At 44.1% G+C, this 24960-nt stretch overlaps 1 protein-coding gene and 1 non-coding gene across 5 annotated transcripts in view; both read left to right on the top strand.

Moving 5' to 3' along the window:
* Positions 1 to 24960, top strand: part of FGF1 (fibroblast growth factor 1) — an 86978-nt gene that overhangs the window by 37178 nt on the left and 24840 nt on the right. Inside the window, exon 1 of one of the 4 annotated variants that reach the window (XM_072826292.1) lies at positions 2018 to 2480. The exons of the other annotated variants lie outside the window; for them this stretch is intronic. The gene's annotated coding sequence lies outside the window, so the exon portion shown is untranslated. Of the gene's footprint in view, positions 1 to 2017; positions 2481 to 24960 lie in introns of those variants that run through there. 4 annotated transcript variants of the gene reach the window in all.
* Positions 18718 to 18838, top strand: LOC140634543 (small nucleolar RNA SNORA36 family). The gene has a single exon (XR_012031983.1). It is a non-coding gene; the product is annotated as a small nucleolar RNA SNORA36 family (small nucleolar RNA).

Here is a 24960-nt window from a genome sequence, read left to right as displayed (position 1 = left end):
ATCAAAGGTGACAGGTTTCCTTAACCCCGGAGGAAGTGATGACTGCTGAGTATCTGGGTCATTGGTATAGAACTACCTCATACAATGCTGAAAGTCTTGACATGCGTATGTTGTTGTTTACCTCTAAATAGTAATGCATGCTTTAGGACAAGAGTATATCCTTAAAAAAAAAAAAAAAAAACTGAATATGGACACCTGAGTGGCCAGTGGTTGAGCATCTGCCTTCAGCTCAGGTCATGATCCCGGGGTCCTGGGATCAAGTTCCACATCAGGGTCCCCTTGGGGGGCCTGCTTCTCCCTCTGCCTAAGTCTCTGCCTCTCTCTGTGTGTCTCTCATGAATAAATAAAAAAATTTTAAAAATCTGAATCTACTGTATGAACTCACTAAAGAAGTCTATTATTAGAAAAGCTGGTGGTATGTTCTTTCCCAAGAGAAAAACTCCCTTTGTAATTATCACCATTGCTGCCCCCATATGGCCCAAGTTGGTAAGACTGGACTGTGGTGTCTTTTGCTTTCTGTGGGTGCATGTCTATTATGCTGGAGCACTGGTGACTGATGTTTAGCCCAGGTTACTTTATAACCTCATGCCAAATTTGTTCATTATAATCAGATTGATTTATTATAGCACATTTTGCCTTGTGGCATGCAAGCCATGGATTCTGCACTGGGTAAGACAATGGCAGGTCAGATATTAGGCAGTGGGCTCTTGGTGTGCAAGCTGGAAGACACCGAGAAAGTGAGAGAAAAAGAAGAAGGAAATGGAGAATAGTGGCTATGAAGGGAGGCTGGGGTGTGGCCAGAGCTCCCTGGGTGCCAGAAGTAAGGGATCATTCCTGGAAGAAGGCCATGGAGGCTGAGTGAGATTAACAGAGAAACAACACCAGAAAGTATGGACAAGTAATGGAGGCTGTGGGAGGAAAGTGATCAAAGAACATTATCAGCTCCAGCAGCAATCATCTAGTGAGTGTTGATTATGTGCCAGGCATTGTGATAAAAGCTTTATACAGATTGTCTGATTTACTTTTCCCATGACCTATCTACTTGTAGATACAAGTAGATATTTAACCCATTTTACAAATTAGGAACTTGAGGATCAGAGGAGTTAAATAACTTACTCAAGGTCACAGAGCTAGAACAAACAAGCTGGGATTCAGACCCAGGTTTGTTGGATGCCAGAGTTTACATTTGCAACCACTGCTTTATACCACCTGTTCATATGGATCGAGGGGCATTTCTTCCCACTGAGCTTGCTGTAGGCTGAGAAACACAGTGTCTTCCAATACCCCAAAGAGCAAGGTACTGAGTGATGAGCTAAGTTAGAGGTGTTGTTCAAAAGCCCTGCTATGACTGAGCTGTCTGCCGGGGCTGAGGGTGCTCAGGGCGGAGATGCTCTCATCCATCATCAGGGAATACTCACTCCATTGTGTCGGGCCCCACCTAAATGTTTTTTTTATTGTCTGCTCTCCACCATGAGTAATGCCACTTTCCATTTTAAGCTGGGAGCTTCAGGAGATGACCGAGTTATAAGCCAGAGTTTAAAGCTAAGTGCTGCCTGGGGGATTACTCACCCACTTCAAGACGCGGCCAACATCACACCCTCCCACTCAAGATGCTGCTGGAATATCCCCTTCCTTGCCAAAGCCTAAAGGAAATCTGGCTTCCCCTAGAATCAGACTGGGCATGGTGCCAGGTTATCAGAAAGCTGGCAAGTTAACTGATTCTCCATGTGAAACTACTGTGGTTGCTCTGGTCCCCACTTGTGTGGCAAGGTTTGCTTGCCTGTTCATCCATGTGGCATGTGCCGAGGGCCTACTACGTACCAGGCACTCTGTTACCTGATAGAGATACTGCAGCGATATAGATGGCTTTAGTCCCGGTCCTCACGGAGCTAACAGTCTGGGGAAGATGAGAAGACAGTTCTAATATGATGTCATAACCAGGAGAGTGTAAGAAATGATAGGACATAAGAAGCACAGAGAGTTTGAAGCACTAACAGCTGAAGGATTTATGCTGGAGCAGAAGCTGGCTAGGTTTCTTAATTGTGAGCAACCAAAATTGATTCTGACTACTAATAAATAGAAAAAGAATCTAGAGAACCTGGGGTTGCCCAAAGAAGTCACTGCAAGGTGTGGTGGTCCAATATCACAGGAAGGGTGTAGCCAGACCAAGACCCTGGGGGGTAGGCAATCCCTCACAGAGGAGATGTGGCTTCACATAGTGGGCAGTCAAAAGGATGACAAATGTCCAGGACAACAGGTAGAAGTAGGGAAGGTAGGGAGGAGAAGCCTGTCTCAGAATGACCTAAGATAGTCTGAGTCACAGAAACCAAAAGGAACAGTTTAAAGAGAGCGCTGGCTTATTGAGGGAAGCAGGCAATGGGGCCAAGCAGCCAGGCTCCCAGGGGTTTCTGGAGGGAGTGAAGTTTGCTGCTCAACCAGACTTTGAAGCTTCTGTGGGGAAACGAGCCCTGTGCCAGCAGGTAAGGAGGAATTACATTCTGAGCCTTTCTCTCTTTTTTTTTAAGGGATCCTGAGGCCATTATGGAAGGCCCCAGTTCTCAAAGGATGCCTTGAACTTATAAAAACCAGTTAAATCAGAAAAATGTCTTCCATATAACGGTTGTAAAAGATAGCAGGGACAAGCCAAGGAGATACTAATGATAATAGCCAACGTTTACTGCTTGTGCTAACATGAACTTGCATGCATTATTTCATTTACTCCTCATAATAAGCCTATTAGTTTACAGACAAACAGACGGAGACGCAAAGATTATAGATGACTTGGCCAAGGTCCCGTGGTTAGCAGATGGTGGCGCGGGATGCAAATGCAGATCTGCTTTACTGTAACTAGAGTCTGCTGACGGGAGCCATAGAATGGAAAGGTCAGAGGAAGAAAAACAATCATATTAGAAAGAGTCTTTTTTTGTGTGTGTGCTAAGTGCATCATAAGGGATTGGAAGCCTAGTCCCTCACGTATTACCTCTTATATGGGTACCATGTTGAATCTTAAGGATAGCAATTGCTCCCAATCGAGAAATTTTCAGATTTTATCTGAAGAAGAGAAGGCCTGTTGTTCTAGAGGGAGCCGTGAGTGAAGAATTTGTAGCAGTAAGTCAAGGCATGGACCCCTAGACTATAGTGAGAGGGTACAGAACATTTTTAATGGATTTTCAAAATGAAAACTTCTCTGTACAAATAATACATGCTATTTGTGGAAAAAAGGGAGGGAAATATGGAAAAATACAAAGAAGAAAACAAAAGTCATCTATAACCATACCATTCAGTGGTGGCTGTTGTCACATTTATGTGTGTGTGCCTGATTTGTATTCTCACTTTCCAGTATATATATATACTATATATACCTATATAGTACTGTCTTTTAAAATCAGTTCTTCATATCTGAAATAATTGTTATTGCCCTGATTTCATCCTTTCCCTCAAGGAAGAATTGTATCAGAATGTTCAATTTTGCAAATCTATGTGAATATCAGTTCACAGAGTACAGGGTAGTATGTAATGCAAGCCGGTTTGTTCAAATAAGTGTGTAGATGACACGGGGCTTCCTGCATCTAGTGTATGTGAAAATGCCTGGTTCTTTAGGGAGGACTTTGTTGTTCATCATTCCCTGACATTTCTAACCAGTAAGTGTTACCTGAAAAAAGTCTAACATAATGATTAACCTCATCATTTATTAGATAATCATTTATTTAGCAGCAGAGATTTATTTCACAATCTACCATATGGATAACATTCAAAAATGTTACATAGACAGAAACTAGAAGAGAAGTTTCTAGGACTGAGATCCAAGCGGAATCCTGGTTCTGATCCCACTTCCCCCTCCTCGAGCCTAGGGGACCTCATCTCCTTCCACATCCCCGCCAAAGGCAGTTTGAAACACCACCGTCCAACACACACAGAAATTTCACTTGCTGGGGCAGAACTGCAGCTTGGCCTCTCCAGTCCTCTCTGAGTATCTCCTCTGGGAGCCCAAGGGGCTCGAGCCAGCACGCAGCCAGGTCTAGTAGGTTGCTGCTGTAGTCAATTCCTGGCATACCTAGTGCCATCTGTCTCTTGTCCTTTCCCCGACTCATCAAGACAGAGTTCCACCCGTGCAGGAGCCCTGCGTGCTCCCCCTGTGCAGCCGGGACATCTGTTTTGAGTTGAGAGTCAGTGGCCGGTCAAGCACTTGCACGACACAGCTGGATTTGCTGATGTAAACAAAGGAGCTTGCATGTGAGTTTTCTGACCCTGAGAAGGCCCCACAGGACTAGCCCCTCAGGCCTCCATCAGGATTTTAACCTCGTCTGAGGGGACAAGGAAAATGAACTTGAGTTTACTTAATGAGCTACAGCCAAGAGAGAAGCAAAGCACTGGGGCCCTCTCTTTCCTTCCCTGTCTCCGTGTAGCCCTGTTCTCTCACCAGGCCATTCCTCATCCTGTCCTAAGGCCACATCACTGCCCAGCAACCCCCGTGGTGCCCTGGGGAGCCCAGGGGCAGCGACCCCTCCACTAACAGCGGATGCTTCCCTTCACTCCCCGCCCCCAGTTCAGAGCTCCCTTCTACCCTTGCTGTTTTGCTTTGTGTTTCCAAGCTTCATTAGATTTGATCTTTACTTACAAAAGCAAACAATTCATACATAAATTTATGTTTTAGCAGTTAATAAGCTCTGGCCCCACCATCTTTCTACTTTCTACTTTCTACCTCCATGAAATTAATGCGGTCCTCTTCACACATGTCATTTGCCAACAAAAAGCTAAATGATAATTCAGATCGAAAGACCTCCTCACTCTGGGAGTTAATTTCTTAAGAGCTCAGTTTTTTCATCTATGAAAAAGAGAGTAGCAGTATATACTAAGGTGCCGCTCTATGAAATAATGAGACAACATCTAGGAAGCACTTCATAAGACAGCATAAACAAATTCGACTTTATAGTTATACACTTCTTACTTTTTTTTAATTTCCTAACATGCTATTATTCTGATCACTCTTTTACAACTACCTCTTGCAGCAACTGGTGCCGGTTATGTATTTCTAGTAGTGATACCAAATTTCCATGAGATAAATTCCAGTTTGAACACTAATTCATTCACTTTTAAAAATACTAATTAAATGATCATTAAAGACACATTCTAGTTGCATTTATCTAGATTAATCAGGACAAAACACTCTATATATTTGGAAAATATATATTTCTTTCTTCCCACTGGAAGGAAGAAGTGACCAAGGAAATAAGAAACCCCAACCAACTTCTTAACCAACCCACCAACCAAGGGGGGCAGCAGAAATCTCAGAGCGAATGTGGAAATCTGTGGCATCGTGCTGGAAGTAGCATACAAGACTGTTTTCAATGGATTTCGACCAGCACCAGGACTGAAACAGCCATATTAGCCACTTAGTCCTCAGGGCCCTCCTTCTTTCTGTGGCCCCCACAACTCGCTTTTCTTATCCTGCCATCCTCACCGGAAAACCTCTCGACTAGAACCATCTGGGTGTGGGTCTCCCTCAAGAGTTCTATGTTCCAAATTACCATTCCTTTCCCCTAAATCAAGGCTCTTTTTAAAACAGGCATATGTTCAAAATACTAGCCAGAAATCTTAGTTACCCAATTTAGTAAATGTCAGCACATATTCACTGAGCACTTACTAAGCACAAGACAAGAGTGTGTCCATGGGGGAAGGGAGTACCTAAGATCCAATCCCTGTCCCCAAGGAGCTGAAAAGCCACTCAGGAGGCCAACTAGAGGATGCAAATAACTATAATTGCTGGGTGGAATATAGCGACTGCCACAAACCGCTCCAGCCAACACGCTGCAGGAGGAAACAATGAGTTTGGTAAGGATCAGGACAGGTGCAGGACGGAGGCAGCACTGGCCCTCAGAGAAGCATCTGTCCTTGGAAGAGATTATATTAACTCTTGTGGCCCACCAATTGGTGAGTTATTTTGAGTCCTTTGCCTATTCTGGGCTAACAATTGGAACGAAGTTTAGATCCTGACTTTTCTTCCCTGAAATGTGCCAGCTCCCTGCTCCTGAGGATCACAGAGTCTCCTCTAGCCAGTGAGGCACACTTGGGCACACGGGGCTCTGCACACAGCCCTGACCCCACCCACTGAACTCCTGCTCATCCTCAAAGGTCACAGCTCAGTGTGACCCTCAGAGACACCCCTACCACCCTCCACCTGCTGGTGCACTCCCCCTCTCCGGCCACAGGTATCTGATTTCACTGGAGGGATAGAGGAATTGGCATTGTTTCAGATTGTCTTAGTCAGCTGTTCACTCTTTAAAAATGCAAGTATCTCCCCCTACAGGAATAAAAAGAGACAATGAAAGCAAGGACTTGGCTTTTCTGTTGCCTCTGTGTCCTCGATGCCTGATAAATCATAGAATTTAATAAGTATTTGTTGAACGAATTAATGAATAATAACAGATTGACTCATCTCTTCCCTGGTTTTTTTCATCTCTCTCTGAGCTGTCAGTTTTTGTGGGGAGAGAGCAATGGTTTTAGAAAATATGTAGCATTAACGTCATATTGATGTAATCAATCAAAGATACTCATACTTGGGGCCGCCTGACTGGCTCCATCTGTATAGCATGCAACTCTTGATCTCGGGGTCATGAGTTTGAGCACTACGTTGGGTGCAGAGATTACTTAAAAATAAAATCTTTAGGGGATCCCTGGGTGGCTCAGCGGTTTGGCATCTGCCTTTGGCCCAGGGTGCGATCCTGGAGTCCCGGGATCGAGTCCCACATCGGGCTCCTGGCATGGAGCCTGTTTCTCCCTCTGCCTGTGTCTCTCTCTCTCTCTATGTCTGTCATAAATGAATAAATAAAAAAATCTTTAAAAAAAAAAAAAAGAAGAAGAAGTCCGGTGCTTTAAAAATAAATAAATAAAATAAAATCTTTAAAAAAATACATTCATCTTGGGATTCAGTATGGCAACTGGCAATTAGCACAGTTTCTCACGCTTTGGTTCATGAGGGGTTTTTCTGCACAGCACAGGTCTTTTTAGCAAAAACAATATGCTGTGCCATACAATATAGCTCGTCATCCCCCTCCTGCCCTCATTCCTTTCAGCAAATATTCATTAAGCACATATTACATACCATGACTGTGCAAGACATTGCAGCATTGCAGATAAAAAAGCTGAGCACCACAGGCAATGACTATCTCCTAATGGAGCAAAGTCCAAAGAGAGAAAGAGTCTGGGAAACAGCGCCAGTGAAGGACAGAGGGATAAGGGACAACCCCTGGAGGGCTGGGCTTGGTCCTGGGGCTGGTGGTAAAAGAAGGCTTATTTGAGTAACATCTGAAGGAGAAGTAGGAATGCGTTTGGGGTGGGAGGCAATGTTGGCAAAGGGAGTTCCAAGCCGAGGGAAAAGCAAGTTCAAAGGCCCGGAGGTGAGAGCAAGCTTGGCACATTTATAAGATGGACGTTCACTTTGGTTAGAGGTGACTGAAGGGGCCGATGCCAGGGAACATGGGCCTTTTTATTCAACACCAAGACCAAGAGAGAGTGGAGGCAGTGCGGGTCACTGGTTTTGCCTCAGGAAATGACTGGAATGTAAGCTCCATGGGGTAAGGACACTGCCAAGCTTTGTTCGCCATCTGAGAACAGGGTCGGGAACAGTCGATTCTTAACAACCATTTGCTATGTGAATGAATGAAGCGCCCTAAGATGACCTCAGCCATCCCCTGTGGTGTCACCAGGGCCCAGGGCATCCTAAGACCAGCAGGCATCTTGAGAGCTGGCTGGTCTGCTCCTTCTCTTCCAGGCTGTCTCACTTGCCCTTAAAACTCCCAGAGTGACACTATCTTGTACATTTTATAAAGCATAGTAGCATGACTCGGAAATTCAGTTCTTTGAGGTCATACACATGCCACCGAGGGACAGACGATCTGTCCAGTCATTTGGTGAGTCACAGCAGGATGGAGAGGAGCAGGGACAACAGCCCTCAATGCTCAGACAGGCAGGTCAGGCAGCAAGGGCACTCTGGCTCCCCAGCATTATTTGTCATCTGTTAAGATGTCACGATGCCTCATTTCTAAATCTGCTATTGAAGATCAATGAGACCCTCTGTCTCAAAGCAGCCATTTCATGCAGAAATTATATTTTGTGGTATAGTTGGCAGTGAGGAATTTAAAATCCAAGTTAATCTCCTCTCTCAGTACCATGCACTGGCTGAATGCTGCTGTCTCTCTCAAAGGAGGCTCCTGCGTCTGTGATCCAGCATATCGTGGCTGGGAAGCTGGGAAGAATGGACACCACAGGTGGCCTCTGCCCACATCTATCACCTATCTGAGGTCCCAGTGCCTCTCACTCGGGCTACTGCACCTGTTCCCTACTTCTGCCTCTCCTCCCCTACTTCTTTACTATGCAGCCAGAGTGACATTTTTAAAAAGCTAATTTGATTATGTCATACCCCAGCCTGCACCGCTCAGTGGTTTCCCACAGTCCTCCAGAGAAAAGTTTCCAGGGCTCTGCATAGCCTGACCCTGCCATCTCTAGTCACAGCCATCTCTCCTCATCCACAGTGGACTATTTTCTCCCCAAATGAAATGTGTTCTTCCTGGACTCAGGACCTTAGCACATGCTCTTCCTGCTACCTTGTTTTTCCTATTCACTAGGAATATAAACTCCACTTCTTCTAGAAAGTCTTCCCATCTCTCAGGCTCTGTACCCAGTATCTAACCCTCATGGGTCCCTGGATGTCACTGCAATATCCAGTTCACTGGGAATCCCTTTTTATAGTGGGTCTTCCCCTACTAGAATGTGAACTTCACGAGGTCCTCACTGCATCTGCCTTGTTCCCCACTATATTCCCCCTGTCTGGCACATAGTGGAAGCTCATCAAATGAGTAAAGGAGGACTCTAATCTTTGAACTCTTGGGAACGACCTGACCGATTAAAGTAGGAGGCAGAGAGAAACTGAAACGTAACAGAACCTCATAACAATCCTAAGCTAAATGACGTTCCTCACTCTGGAGGCCTGATTTGGTCTCATCATGGGCTTTGGCTTATATATTGTGACCAGGCCTCAGTTAATTCTTTAGAACTGGTTCGGTTTGGAGAAATAGGGCCTGTGTCACCATGGTCAGTAAACCAGAGCTCTGCAACAATCCAAATCAAGTCAAGATGCATTGGAGTGTCTGCCGGTGGCCTGGGCCTCTTGCTGCACAGACTAGAAGCCCTCCCATCCCAGTCTCACACAGCAGAACAGGCCTAGATGGACCAGGAGCCTTCACCCATTTTGTCTTACCTTCTGTTTTATTCTCTTCCTCCCCAGCAAGGACAAACAATAATTGAGTAAAGGAAATATGAGTAATGGAAAGAAAGAGAAAAAAATAAACATATCAAAATGGGCAGTGTCCCTCGGGCCACTGCTTTTAAAGAAAACAAGGAGTAGATTTGGAGATATTTCAGTGACTTTGCTAAAAAGGAGAAAAATAATCAAGCTGGCCTTTCCCTTTCAAGGCTGAATTCCTTCTCTCTCTCTCTCTCTCTCTCTCTCTCTCTCTCCACGTAGAACGGATTTCCCAGACCAGGGGCTGTCACTCTGGCATGCATCAGAATCCCTTAGGGAGATGTGTTGAGCTTGCAGATGCCAGCCCAGACTCAGGCTCAGCGAGTCTGGCCCAGTGAATGAAAACCCCTGGGTGGCTTAGTGGTTGAACGTTTGCCTTTGGCTCATGTTGTGATCCCCGTGATCCCGGGGCCTGGGATCAAGTCCTACATGGGCCTCCCCCCAGGGAGCCTGCTTTTCCCTCTGCCTGTGTCTCTGCTTCTCTCTCTCTGTGTGTGACTGTCATGGATAAATAAAGAAAATCTGAATGAAAGCCAGCCAGCAAGCAAGCAAGCAAACAAACCCCTGGGGGAGGGGCCCTGACGTCGTCCCCTGGCAGGAAGGGCCCTCTCTGAGGACCAAGGCTCAGGAGGTAAAGGCAGTTAGGCCCTGTGCCTACCGACATCGGGACAGCTCAGGGAAGAACCTCAGAGGTGCTCCTGGGCTCCCCTGGGTCAGGTACTGAAAAGCTTGCTCAAGGTAAATGGGAAAGGCCTAAGAAAAATCTAAAGAATTTGGGCAAAATATACAGCTTTATGCAACACCGAGCAACCCACCTGTGGACCTCACGAGTCGCGAGGGGGACCCAAAGTCCTGGAACCAAAGCGGCCGCCTCCCTCCTCTAGGGAAGGGCGGAGCCGAGCGGCCCTTGCAGCGGGTCCCCGCGACCCGGACCGACCGAGGGCAGGGCCCGCAGGAGGCTGCGCGCGAGCAGGAGGCGGCGGCCGGGCTGAGCCCCCAGACACGCCCGCAGCGTTCGCAGGCTGCGTGCCGCGCTAGTCACTCCCCACGCTTTTATCAGTCTGATCTCCACAACTGCCCTGTGAGCAGGGCTGTTCACGTGAGGACACGCACTCAGGGAACAGCAGCAACTTGCCCGCAGTCACAGTCTATCTATAAAGAGGTGACTCAGAGATCATCTCCATCATTCTGAATCCCGGTGGTTTCTTAACTGGCTGTCTCTTATTTTAAATACAAGGACAGACGCCACCTGGAACGCTCCAGGAGCAAGAACTCGCAGCTGCCTGCCGCGTGTATTTGGCCGGACCAAGCCTCACCTCAGGTTCTTAGCTCAGTGCTTATTCACAGCCTTCAATACTGCACTCTGTGGCAGGCACAAAAGCCCCAGATTTAGTGAGTGGGAGGGGAGGTCCCCCTTGCAAGAATTTACTATAAAGGGGCGCCTGGATGGCTTAGTTGGTTAGGCATCAGCCTTCAGCTCAGATCATAATCCCGGGGTCCTGGGATCGAGCCCCAGGTTGGGCTCCCTGCTCAGTGGGGAGCCTGCATCTCCCTCTCCCTCTGCTGCTCCCCCTGTTTGTGTGTGCTCTTGTGTGCTCTCTCGCTCTCTCTCTTTCAAATAAATAAATAAAATATTTTTTAAAAAAGGAATTTACTGTACATTTACAAATTTATAGTGGATTAAAGAGACAGACATAAAATACCTACAGGTAATTTTACTAGAGGTCTGGGAATTGCTGGATTAAACAGTCATGGGTGCCTGGAGATTTATGGAGGAGGTGAGCTTTGAACAATGGTCAGGGCTGGTGAGTGAGAGCTGAGAGGTAAGGGTGGTGCAACAGAGGAGAAAAGCAGCTGAAGCATCAGTCAACTCCAAGCTGCCTGTTGCCCTTGCTACCCTGGGGACTTCTACCTGCCTCAGACCTAGCCCAATGGACTCTGGCAAGCACCCAAGCCCATGTTGGAAGAGCCACACTTGGGTTGGGTCTTGTGTCCAGAAACGCCTGGAGTGAAATCCCAAGATGGGTGCTGTGAATCCTAGGACCAATGTTAGGCAAAAGGAACAAGGTTCCCATTTTATGAGGTGACTTTGAAACCAAAATCAGCAGGTCTGAAACTTTCAAATAGATTTTTTCTCTACCTTCAAGAGCAGATGTATACATCAAAAAAGAAGCACGCATAAGCCAAGGAATAAAAATGTAACTTAAACCTATTAATGGGTGGAAACTTTCTGAATATTTTGAGTAAAAAACCTAGCAAAATTCATGTGCTTTCCCCAGCAATTCCACTTCCATAAATCCTCCCCGGGGAAGTAAGAGTGTGGGGTGCAAAGATGACTACAGTAGTTTTGTGACAGTACACAACTCAAGCGTCCAACGAGAGATTAGCTGACAGAGTTTTGTAGGTCCACATAACGGAATCCTATCATCCTATGCAGCCATTACAAATGGAGGTGTAGATTTATGTTTATAAACGAGGAAAAAAATCCTAATGTATTTAGTAAAGTGTGGTTATAAATAAGCAGATTATAAAACTATATATGTATATAATTTTACAGAGTGGAATCATGATTCTACTTTCTTCAGACCAAGCCTGAATCAATTTAACAGAACTGAAGTCATACGGCATAAATTCTCTGATCACAGTGTAATTAGATATCAAAAACCATAACATAACTAGGAAAACTGCAAATATTTTCAGTTAAACAACATACTTTGAAATAACCCATCAAAAGAAAAAAAAATCCAAGGAGAATTTATAGAAGGATTTAAACTGAACAGTATACAAAATATAGCATATGAAATTTTGGGGAGGCACCTAAAACAATTATTAAAGGGAAACTTTTACCTCTAGCTGCTCATATCTAAGAAAAAATTTTTAAGGTCTGATATTAATGGCCCAAGATTCTGCAGGAAAATAAATAAATAAAAGGGCAAAGTAAAGTAAAAGTAAGCCCAAATCAGAAAAATGCCGAATAAAGGTAGTGACAAAATAGAAATCAGGCAAACAATGAAGAAATCTAAGAAAACAGAAAGTTGTTTTCAAAAACACCTCAGATATTCCTATATATAAGGCCCTTTGCTAAAGGCTTCAATCTCTACGAATAGACATGTTAACAGAAGTTATCTTGGCTGATAGGATCAGGGATAATTTTTAAAGACTTCTTATTGCTGGTTATCTATATTTTGTTTTCTATCTCTCTTTTGCATTTAATGGTTCCTAAGGGGACTGACATCCAAGGCTCATTTGCTGAAAAGCAACAGACCCTATTAACCCTCTGTTTCCCAAAGCAGGGGCATGTGTCCCTGTTGATACAGAATTCTGAGTGGTGCAAAGATATCTTTCAATCACACTGCAAAAAGAAAGGGAGACCCCCTTGATGTTTCCTTCAATCATTTTGATTGTATTCAAGGAGACAGCCTTGGTTTGGTACAATTATGTTTTCCATTGCTTTTCTCTCTTTGCAAGTGAAAAATCTGCAGGGGCAGGGAACAGCCCCTAAGCGGAAGTCAATCACAGCTGCCCTTTCACTGTATTTGAGGACTGCCTTCTGTTCATGGGATGCTTTTGCATTTAACACTCGAGAGATAAAGCTTCCTTTATTTTTTTTAAAGACTTATTTATTTATTCATGAGATACAGAGAGAGAGGCAGAGACACAGGCAGAGGGAGAAGCAGGTTCCCCACAGGGAGCCCTATGTAGGACTTGATCCCAGGACCCTGGGATCACCACCTGACCCGAAGGCAGACACTCAACCACTGAGCCACCCAGGTGTCTCTAAAGCTTCCTTTAAATAGGAAATTAAATTTAAGTAAAACCATAGGTCAGTAATTTAAATAAAATTCACAAATAAGGAATTTGGGAAGGGGATAATGATCAAAATGATGAAGGTGGCACACCTGTACTGCAGTCCCAGGAAAGTGGGGTTAAGCTCCGGTGAGGATGAAACTGCCCCTGAGGGCAGATCAACCAAGCACTGGAATGTCCCCATAGATCTTGCAGGCCTCGATTCCTATCTAGCCTGTCAGGGTACTATAAAGCTGCAGCATGGAAATAATAAATGTGCAATTTGCTCAGGTGATGACCCAGGCAGTAGGGAGACCATTTCAGAACAGGATTCTAAGTCCAGATAAATCCTGCTAGGAGGATGATTGAAGTGGGAGGTTTCTAAGAGCAGATAACATTTCTTTGCAATGTTTGCCCAAAGGAAAGAGGCCTTTCCACAGGAAGAAAGTCAAGTCCGATCTATTTTTATAAAAACATTTCAAGTGGTTTAGTGAACTTTATTTCCTGTGGTTCCCAGGAATCCTGCAGCAGGCTCCCAGGAGGGATGTTGGTGATAGGGAGCAGAGACTTGATGAGTGACAATCAATAATTATCTCTATATTTGCTTCACTTTTTCCAATAAAAATAATCTAAGGGGAAAACACTTGCTCTAGAAGAGCAAAATTCACAACAAACTTTGTTTGAGCAAAGTTCAAACAAATAGCAGAATGGGATAGGAAAGTCCTTTTGTCTGCAGCAGTGTCCTGAGGTCAGGATTTTGCAAGCTGAAGATTGATTTATTCATTCAGTCCCTTTTATTCAACAAATAATTGAGCAACCCCTCCTTGCCAGGCACTGTTTATGGGCTGGGGAGAGGATGGTAAATAGACATGGCTTCTGCCCTCCGGGAGCTTACGGTCTACTAGGGGAGGAAGACATCAGGCCCATGAACACATGGATAGATATATACTTAATTACAAATAATGGGAAGCATTGGGAAGGAAAGAACAGGAGGCACAAAAGAGACTAGTGGGGATGGGGATGGGGGCAGAACCTAGGTTGGGAGGTCAGGGAAGACCTTTGAGGAGGTGGCTTCAGCTGCCATCTGCAGAGTGAGTAGGAGCCAGCCAGGGGAAGGTGCTAGAAAGTGAACAATTTGCATGAAGGCTGCCACGTGGAAGAGACCACACTGACTCAAGAATCCAAGAGAATACGGGAATGGAGGAGTGACTGGAACATAGTGGGCAAAGGGAGAGAGTGGTAAGAGGTCAGGGGCCAGGTCACCCAGGATCTTGCAGACCGTGGTAAGGATTCAGACTTTATTTTATGGAAATGAAAAGCCACAGAAGGTTATAAGCAATGAAGTTGATGTAGGTTTTCAAAGATCCTTCTGTGTATAAAAACACAGAAGTGTTTGGAAGGAGCCATCGACTAAAGAGGAGGCTATTTCAGAAGTTAAGACAGTAGACTGGGCTGGGGGTTGACAGTAGGTACTAAGTACACAAATTTGATACCCTTTGGACAACTGGGTGGCTCATTGGTTGAGCGTCTGCCTTCAGCTCAGGTCGTGAGCCCCGGTCAGGAATCGAGTCCCACATCAGTTTCCTGACAGGGAGACTGCTTCTCCCTCTGCCTATGTCTCTGCCTCTTTCTAGGTGTCTCTCATGAATAAATAAAGTCTTAAAAAAAAAAAAAAAAGACAGGATCAGCAACAGTGCTGTGCCAAGCCACATATGGAGTCCAAGGCCAAAGGAAAATGCCTGTAATATTGATCCTGTCTGTATTTAAAATTTTCATATTTTGTTCACTTCCTCACTCTTGTTCTGGCTAGCTGACCTTCCCCACCTGTAAACCAAGAGGCCACTATGTCATCACTTTCTGCTCTTAAAATAGATACTATGCAAAGAAAACTAATGACAAAAATCATCACAAGCTCCCTGGTGGTACAGATGCTTTTCTTTTTCCTGATTCTGGAGACTGTTTAGACAGAAAGTGCATCATAGTTGCTCCATTAATATTTCTGAAAATGTTAATGGCTAACATCTATCAGGCTCTTCATATGTCAGGAACTTTGCCAGAAACTGGTAAATACAATGATCTCATTTTACCCTCACAGTAATCCTGTGAGGTAGGTTTAGTATTATCCCTGTCTTACGATGACTGGCATATACTTGACTAGCACTTAGTGAACACAGGAAGAAAGAAAGGATGTAGAGATTGAAGGGTAAATGAGAGAAAAGAAAGTGAACAGGCCTCCTACTATTCCTTAGAAGTCCTATCTGGGTAACCAGTGATTTCAACTCCCTTAGCAAACACTATTCTCTGACAAGCATTAATTGCCCCACTTAAATGGACCTGTATGAAAAGGAAACTATACATAAATATTACCTTTTTCCATAGGGATTATTTTTGGTAAGTTAGGTGTTTTAAACCGAACAGCTTTCCTAAGATCATATTTCTTGAACTCACTCATTCCCAAGTATTTACCGAGCAATCACTGTGCATCAGGCACACATCTCGGTGCTGTCCTATGTGAGCAAATTAAACCCAAATATGGGTCCTCATGAGGCGTATAATCCACTGTGTGTGTGTGTGTGTGTGTGCATGCGCGCATGTGTGTATTGGAAGGTGTGTTGGATAAGACAGTCAATAACTAGTAAGCAAACACATACATAAGATCATAATTTATCAGGATGCATGAGTGATTCAGTGGTTGAGTGTCTGCCTTTGGCTCAGGTTGTGATCCTGGGGTCCTGGGATCGAGTCCCACATCGGGCTCCCTGTGGGGAGCCTGCTTCTCCCTCTGCCTATGTCTGTCTCTCTCTCTGTCACGAATAAATAAATAAATACATAAATAAATAAACTTTTAAAAAATCATAAATTATCATAGGCATTATAGAAGTATAGACAGAGAAGTGAGGAGAGCTCTCCTAGCTAGAGTGGGCCCAACACAATTAGACTCAGGGAGGCAGATGTTCTGCTTCACATAATACTTACACTGCTAAAAATGCCATGTGAAGAATATTTGCACATCAAATCAATCAAACTCTCACTACGGAGTGTGAAACTTTACAACCTAATGACTTACTCCTGTCAATGACAGTTTGGAAAAGCAACACCATTTATTCTTTTCTGCACAAACACATTCATCGAAAAGGTCTTCCCACCACTAGAGAGTCAAGAATACGATACTAGAAAACACTGGAAAATGCTACACCTTCTGTCTGCTCCACCTTCATAGGCCCATCTCAATGTCTAGATTTATGGAATTCCGGGGGAGCCCCTTGAACCCGACAACACCAAGAAGGAGCCAAGGAATGCAGAACCTTTGAAAGCCAGCAGAAATTATATGCAAAAGATGGCAGCCCAGCGAAGTAAGGAGAAGTCCCTCTGATGTTACTTCTTACCTCCTGTTGCCTAATCTACTTTCAAAGGCCAGTAATGTAGAAATTCTCCATTTCTCAAACAACCCACCCGACGTAGTATCACTTTAATCTCTAAAGCATGAGAGAGGAGTCGTGGACAGTACAGGGTATATAAATGGCTTTGAAAGGTCAGTCAGAAAAAAGAAATAAATAAGGAGAGAAACCATGAGGAGCTGAAGGAATGAAAGCAAACCATGCTTTGAACTACCTGCCAACTTGAACGCAAACTCCCCCTGAGAGGCCACAGTTGCCAAATTAGCAAACTGTCAAGGTGACTGGTACCCACCAATGCTTGCAATGCACACTGTGCGCCTTCCTGGAGATGCCAGACACCAGGGGCAGATTTATCTCACAGTTTACCTTCTTGCATATAAGATTTCAACACACTTCCAAGCTCTTTCATCCTTTATCAAACACCAGGCCTTGCCTGGGGCCTTCGGAGATATTCTCCTTCCTTCATCTCTTCCCATAACCGCCCCCCCCCCCGCCCCGGCCCAGGTTCCTGTCAACAGCTGGGTTGTGTATAGGCCTGTGTGTGGAATGCCAACGATACGGTCACAGGACCACGAGAGCCACTGGGCATGCTGAAACAGGGCAAAGTGTGCAAAGGGGAGAGAATGGTCCCTTTTGGACTTTTTGTGTGGGATCAAAGAGAACTGGCAAGTGAAAGGGACCTCTAAAAATAGCCAAGTCCTTAAAAAGAAATCATGCAAAAAGAAACAAGGTTTATACTGTCCCACTGTAGACCCTGTGAAAACTAAGCCCTGGCAGGCTGGTGCTAGGACGGCCTAATATTTTTCTTCCTGCCCTTTGTCTGAGATACCCACTGGGTCCCTCTGCAAATCCTGGGCCCTGCTCCCCTACCTGCTTCCTCTGCATAGTGCTAGAAGCCTCTGCAGGAATGTAGCTCTCCTGGGGCACAGCCAGGGCCTCCATGGCCCACTTTCAAGATCCAGAATAGACTCTGACATATTAAACGAGTTCCATGGGGTTTACATTCCTCCTTTGTATCCAAGCACCTTAAACACAAAATCTTATGCCAGGATTGCTAACCATTCTTCCAGAGATGCCTGGATATCATCTGTCTGGCAGAAATGTGAGTTTTGTCCTTTTTCCTCTTCAGTGCTTTGAATGAGCATGGGACCCTTGGCAGTAAGGCTGCTGGACAGAGGGGCTGACATAATACACTGACGTCTTGGGGCTCAGGGTTTTGCTCTTGGCTAAGCCACAGATTTGCTTTGATAAGCTGTTCAGCCTCTCTGTGTCACACCTCTCTTGGCCAGAGCAAAAGAGAAAGGGTTCATCTATCCCACATAACAGGATGAACAAAAAATACAAAATGATTATAAAGTACTTTGTGTAGCATCTACACAACAGGCATCCAGAGATGTTGCTTATTCGTATAAAATGCTTTGTGAAATGTGAATAACCAATGCATTAAACCATCGGCTCTTATTAACAAACATAACAACACCTTCTATTTCCTAGGCACTAATTACATGTGAGGCTTCCCTTGCTCTATTCCTTCTTCATGGCACCAGGATGAGAGCAGTATGCTTAACAGCGTTGTTTTACAGATGAGGCAGCTGAGGATCAGAAAGGTTAATGACTTGCCCAGTCATGCAATCAGTGAATGACATAGCAGAAACCCAAACCCAGGTCTATGAGAATTTCCCTTTTTCCTGGCCTTTCCCAGCCCAGTCTGAAGTAGGACCATCCACTGAGTTCCCCCAGTGGACTCTGGCCTCACCCTAGCCCTTTGAAAGGAATGGCAATTGATTCTACTGTGACAAAGGGTCAGGAGGGATTTGACTGTCCCTGGGTCATCTTGGGGAAGCATCACAGTGACAATCAGAAAAGTGCTGGTGGGAGTATTTATAGCTGAGAAAGGGGGACTGTTCTGTGTCAAGGGAGGAACTTGCAAAAGACTTCATTCAACAGACACAAGTATCTGTCGATGGAGCTACATGAGTTATAGGGGCAGGGAGGGTGGGGGGGGGAGTAAACAGAAGAGAGAAGCTAAGGATCATTCATCCAAAGGGCCTTTTGTCTTTTTCCCGTATTTCCATGGCAGTTAAAATTATGGACTCTGCAGTCAGAAAACCCTACGTTCAGATCTCGGCTCTAACATTGATTTATCTGTGTGACCTTAGACAAACTATTAAAACTATTTAAACTCTCCAAGCCTTGGTGTCCTTAGCTGCAGACTGGGGATTAAAAGGCAATGCCTTGAGTTCAGTTCAGGGCAGCCCCCCTGCTTAGTATTAAACTCTGGGACATGACCAGGCTAGGGTAGATGATTACATGGGGAATATTACTCTATTCATTTATCTCCCAGCCTACAAAAAGAGAGAAAGAAAAAAAAGAAAGACAGAAAGAAGGAAGGAGAAAACGAGGGAGGGACAGAGGGAGGGAGGAAAAGGAAAAGCAATGCCAACCTTAAAGAACTTCTCTGAGGATTAATTAAAATACTGTATGTAAAGCACTTAGGACAGTACCTGGTACATAGTAAATGTTTAAGAAAAGGTCTTGCAATATTTTATTATTGATGGACTTATCTGATTATTTATGAGTATGTCCAGAACAGCCTATTGGGAAACATACGGTAGGGCAAGCCCTCAGCATTTCCAAAGAGATAACACATATTTCAAAAGACTGAGCTTGGAAAGCCAAATTTTGTAGGTCATGAGGGAAGAACAAGAAACACCTAGCAAGCCGACCATCTTCCTATGAGTTGGGAGGTCTGCTGTCTCTGAGAAAAGAATGTCCTTGAGGGCTGGTTCTGGAGATTGTAACTTGCACAACATTTTCAGAAGAGTTTTGGAGGCACATCCACAAGGGAAGGCTAGAGGATGGGCCGAGGGCTGCCAAAGCCCCTGCAGAATCACTTTGCATTTGGCTGGAAGCCCAGGGCTCTAAAGCATCAGTCTGTAGAAAAGATACTTCCACGTAAGATGTGTGTGGGTCCTCAGCATGGCCGAGAGCCTGCAGGATGCTCTGTACTGGGGTACACCATTAATATTCAAGCAGAACTGGGGCTTGCTCTCCATGACGCTGCGCCATGGAGGGCTCTGCTTTTCCTCTTGGAGGATGTTTTCTCTAAGCATTAGAATAATTCCTGACGTCCAACTGAATAACGCTCTAGGGGGGTCAGCCTTTGGGGGATGGATAAGCCCCACTGCAGAGAATTAAAGCTCCAGAACGCAGGGAACAAGTAATGGATACTGCAGGAGGTCCCTGGGAATGTATGTGTCTCTGCTTCTGTGTCCTACTCCTCATGAAGGAGTGTGGGGTCTAAGACTGGGACAGAGCTGCTGGGTGATACAGCTGGACTGGATTCCCAGGCCCCCACTTCTTGCCAGCTACATGTGGTCCAGGCATCTATGCCCCTCTTACTGGAAGCTCAGCTGTATTGATCTAGTATAGCTAGATTATAACCTCCTTAAAGACAGATGCTATGATTTCTACTGCAGGCCCGGAAGCCCTTATCTGAAAAGGTTGAGGGCTAGATCTCTCTGAGGGATTTTAGAAAGGTTGTTTGGTACATGTGTTGTATATTATGGGGCAACTTCACTGGGGTCTGGGCAGTCCCCCATAATCAAACACACTGGTGATTCTGCACCAGATTACACAAATATACACAAAGGGTGACAAATAAGGACTTTAAATTGTCTCAGGATGGTTTGGGTCAGGTTTTGCCACAACTTGAGTTATGAAAGAATGTCTATTTCTCAGAGTTTTTTTGCATTTCAGAATGTGGAGTAGGGATTTCAGGTCTTTTTTTTTTTCCATTTCTGTTTCTTTCTCTTTATTTTCTTTTTTAAATTTCCAGAACAGTCTGCCTGTGGCAGGTGCTGAGTAGAAGTGATTGGAGTCTTGAGGATGATACCTTCATCTCCCTCAAATAATATTTGATCCTGGAAGCCAAGGGATGGTTTATTTTCAGTGACCTGCGGATTCTTGAGGATTAGAAGGATTCTAAATGAAAGAACAGGAGAGAAAGACATTGAACCCACAGGCTCTCTGTCATCCTGGAAAGTCACACACAAACCCATGGAATACACTGAGAATGGTCACGAGTACATGATATTCCATGCTCAAGGAAATGAGAGGAGGGCATCACAGCACATCAGTGGCAAGGGCAAGCCTTAACCAATCACTTAGAAAATTATATTTTTTCAAATATTGCTAAAGTATTAGTAAACGTTAAAATTAAGTTTGTTCAATCCTAAATCAATAGCACAAGTGGTTGGCAAAATGAAACAAGATACACAGAGAACAATAATCAAGCTAACATCTGTGAACACTCTTTAAAACACAAGTTTTCAAACGTTGGGCTTAGCAGTTTATTTTACTTTTTTTAATTAATTAATTAATTTATTTATTTATGTATTTATTTATGATAGTCACACACAGAGAGAGAGAAAGAGAGAGAGAGGTAGAGACATAGGCAGAGGGAGAAGCAGGCTCCATGCACTGGGAGCCCGACGTGGGACTCAATCCCGGGTCTCCAGGATCGCGCCCTGGGCCAAAGGCAGGTGCTAAACTGCTGCGCCACCCAGGGATCCCGGGCTTAGCAGTTTATATGAGTGATCACTGAACACAGCAATTCTGTGCAGTAGCTAAGGGGGCCCCATCCTGCAGATGGGGAAACTGAGGCTCTGTGAGACTGAGTGAGTACTTTGCTTGTGAGTATCCAGCCAGGACTAAATTGGACTCTAGTAGTATGTTGGTAAATCAGCTGTCAGAGAGAAGGAAGGAAGGAAGGAAGGAAGGAAGGAAGGAAGGAAGGAAGGAAGGAAGGGAGGGAGGGAGGAAGAAGAGAGAAAACAAAAGAAAAAAGAAATGAGAGAAAACAGCCCAGATTTATACTATTTTCTAAGTTCTGTGGTGTAAACACTCTCATACAAGGGTTGATTTCAAGCTTTACTAACCAGCTTCCAAAATTCCTGAGTATTTAAAAATTGGCTTTTACAAATCTGTAGGAACCATCTCCTGCACACACGGTCGAGTCCACCCCACGGCCACATCCACAATTTGCTGCCAACTTTGGAAGATGAGATTTCAGCTCATGGAACAAAACAGGCCTGAGAGCAGCACACCAACATGCTAGCCCCACCAGTCAGCCCAGCTTGCATTCCTACCCCAGACCTGGTACAGATCACTGAGGGTGGAGAAAGGGAGAAAAGACAGAAGAACACTCTGTCTCCTTTTCTTCAAGCAAACCTTCCTTCACTGGAGGGTATGACTTGGGTTCCTGCCAAACTGGCACTTCTTGGCAGAAATAATAAAACCTTGGATTCTTTTTTAAACCCCACAAACTTTTGTCTCAGAGAGATAAATAGGTCAAACTTGAGACTAAAAGATCTGACCCTTTTTTGAGATCCTTAAATCCTCAAATATGGCCTTTGAAGAAGTAAGAAAGTGTCTTCTACAAGTTGGGGAAAATGTCTGGGTCTGCTTTCAACCAAGGGTAGGATATTCCAGCCTAATTTGCACTCATATAAAAATACATTTAGGCTCTTGGTTTAGCCTCTCTGTTAATACCGGCAGGATCCCACCTTCTAATTAGGCCTTCTGATAACATGTTTCCACTAGAGGCTCCTAAAGGAGGGATTGGCCTGGCATTCAATCAACAAATACGAGGAGAACGAAATTACATGCAGGCATGTGCTAAATGCAGGGCCTAGAAAAAAAGGCATAGCTTTTATTCCAGAGCTTCAGAGACTAGTGAAAGAGACAATCAGGTAACCTTAGTTAAATTATATTCCTTCCCTTGTTCGACAAATATTTATCAAGGGCCCATTAGATACCGGCATTTTGCCAGGTACTGGGGATACCATGGTGAGCAAGACAGATTGGTTTGTACTCTTGTGGAGCTGGCGGTCCAGTCATAAAAGGAGACGTTAATTAAATAATCACAAGAATGAATGTGTGATTAAAAAATGAAGTGAGAGCTCTGAGGAAATGTTAAATGGTCCTACGAGAACTGGAGGCAACTGACACAGTTAAAGAAAGTCAGCAAAGCCTTCCATGAAGGCTTTGAACTAAGACTTGAACTAAAACGTCGGAGTTAACCAGACAAGTGGGGGAGAGGGAAAGGGAGGAACAGTGCTCTAGAGAGAGGGAACAGTGCAGGCAAAGATCCTACGGTGAACAGGAGTGCGGTGGTTTCAGGGGAATGGAAGGCCAGGTTGGGGAAAAAGCATGGTGGGTGGTAAGGCAGGGGAGGAAGCCAAGGCTGGTCCTCAGAGCACTATAGGCCCTATTAAGGACTTAGAACTTTTATTTTAGGGATGTCTGGGTGGCTCAGTGGTTGAGCGTCTGCCTTTGGCTCAGGTCATGATCCTGGGGTCCTGGGATCAAGTCCCACATTGGGCTCCTTACAGGGAGCCTGCTTTTCCCTCTGACTATGTCTCTGTCTGTCTGTGTCTCTCATGAATAAATAAATAAAATCTTTTTTTTTTTTTTTTTTTTTTTTTTTTTTAAGAACTTTTACTTTAAAGCAAATGGTTAGTTTTATTTCTTTTTTGTCACTGAAATATAGATGACGTACAACATTATATTAGTTCTAGGGGTGCGATACACTTATACATATTATGAAATGGTAGAGATAAGGCCTTAGTCTGCACCCAAGCACTGGAAGACACTGAATGGTCAGTGGGAAATATTTGTGGCAATTACAGCCAGGGCTTTCATAGGGTAAATGAAGAGCTACTGTAAGAACATACAGGGAGCTAACATTGGTGTATGTGGTGTGGAGGAAGAGGAGGGAGGCTAGGGCTGGGGGGTGCACTTTTATCGGCTTTCTGGAGGAGGAAATATATTAGATGAATTTTTGAAGGATGAGTATGACCTAGCCAGGCCACGGTGGAAGGTGGAGGGAGAGAGAGAGCAAGAAAAACTTCTGAGTGAGTGTGAGGGTGTGGGGGTGATTGCAAGAAGAACAAGCCAATAAGAGACAAGGCAACAGAGTTAGGCAGGGACCCAATGATGAATGCCTCACGGGTCATGGTGGAGTCTGGGTTTTATCCTCATGGCAGCAGAAAACCCACTGACACAGACAAAGATTCTCAGCAGGAGAATGATGATCAGACACATGCCCCTAGCAGCAGAGTCCAAAGTGGGTTGGAAGGTTGCAATGCTGTAGAAGGCAGACCCCGTCTGCCTGCCTTAGCAGCCCAGGTGAGACAAGGTGTTGCATCTGTAGGGAGCAACCACAGTGTAGATGGAGAAGAGAGGATGATTTTAAGAGACATTAAAAAGGTACAGTTGAGTAGGCTTTGTCACCAGGGGATGAGTAGGAGTGACTTCTGCTCTACCCACAGAACATTCTGAACAGAATGGATTCTTCTACTTAAAGGGGGCAGGGTTCCCTTGGTTGCTCACCCAAATAAGCTTGTGAATTGTGCATTTCAATCTACACCCTTATTAATATTTTCTGTGTGTTTGCTTTAACATTTGTGACAGAAAGGTACTCAAGTCTCCCACCAAACCATGGTGGATTTGCCAAGCTTTCTTCACATTTTTGTTAATTTTTGTTTCATATGTTCTGAGGCTATGTCATTAAGTATACATAAGTTTAAAGTTTTTATATCTTTCTGTTGAATTATTCCACTTATCATTACGCAGTGATCTCTTTTACTGTTGATCATTCTTTTTGCCCTAGACCTAATTTCTCTGATAATTACATAGCCACATCAATTTTTACTTCTTATTAACACTGGTATCTATTTTTCATCTTTTTGCTTTTAACCTTTCTGTGTCCTTATGTTTTAAATATGTCTCTTGTAATCAGAGTGTAGGTAGAATTTTTAAAAATCCAGTAGCTAGTACATTTAGCCCATTTACATTTTATCATGATTATAAATATATTTGGATTTATTTCTGCCACCTAATTTTGAGCACTGTTTTAAATTTTCTATTCTTTTTCTGGATTCCTTTGGATAAGTAGTTTTTTGTTTTGTTTTGTTTTGTTTTGTTTTGTTTTAACCTTGTTTCCCTTATCCCTAACAGTTGCTGGTTGAAATCACTGCATTCTATTTCCTTTCTTTCAGTAGTTACTCTTAACATTTATATGCATTTAATATTTAACTCAACAGAATCTAAGGTTAATTACTATCTCTAAGAGTTAATGCTTTTGGATGATGCCATTGATAGAAACTTACAGCCTATTTGGAACCAAAGGTGAGAGCTATTATACATACACTTAGTTGGAGGACATATACCCAATAATCAGCTTTATCAGATGCCTATACATCTACTTTTGGTGGCATTATACATTTTGTAAAATATTCTCTTTCATGGGTATCCTGCATTACTAAAGCAGTGACAGGAGTTTAAAAAAATACATCAGTGTTTGCTTTTCCTTGATTCTTAGAACCTAACATTTTTCCTGCTCGCTTGACTACCAGGACCAAACTGAGCACAAACGTCTCCTAAATAGTGGACTTCATAAATGTCACTTCA

This window comes from Canis lupus, chromosome 5, assembly GCF_048164855.1.
Source record: "Canis lupus baileyi chromosome 5, mCanLup2.hap1, whole genome shotgun sequence".
Classification (NCBI taxonomy): domain Eukaryota; kingdom Metazoa; phylum Chordata; class Mammalia; order Carnivora; family Canidae; genus Canis; species Canis lupus.
This window is presented reverse-complemented; position numbering and strand designations above follow the sequence as displayed.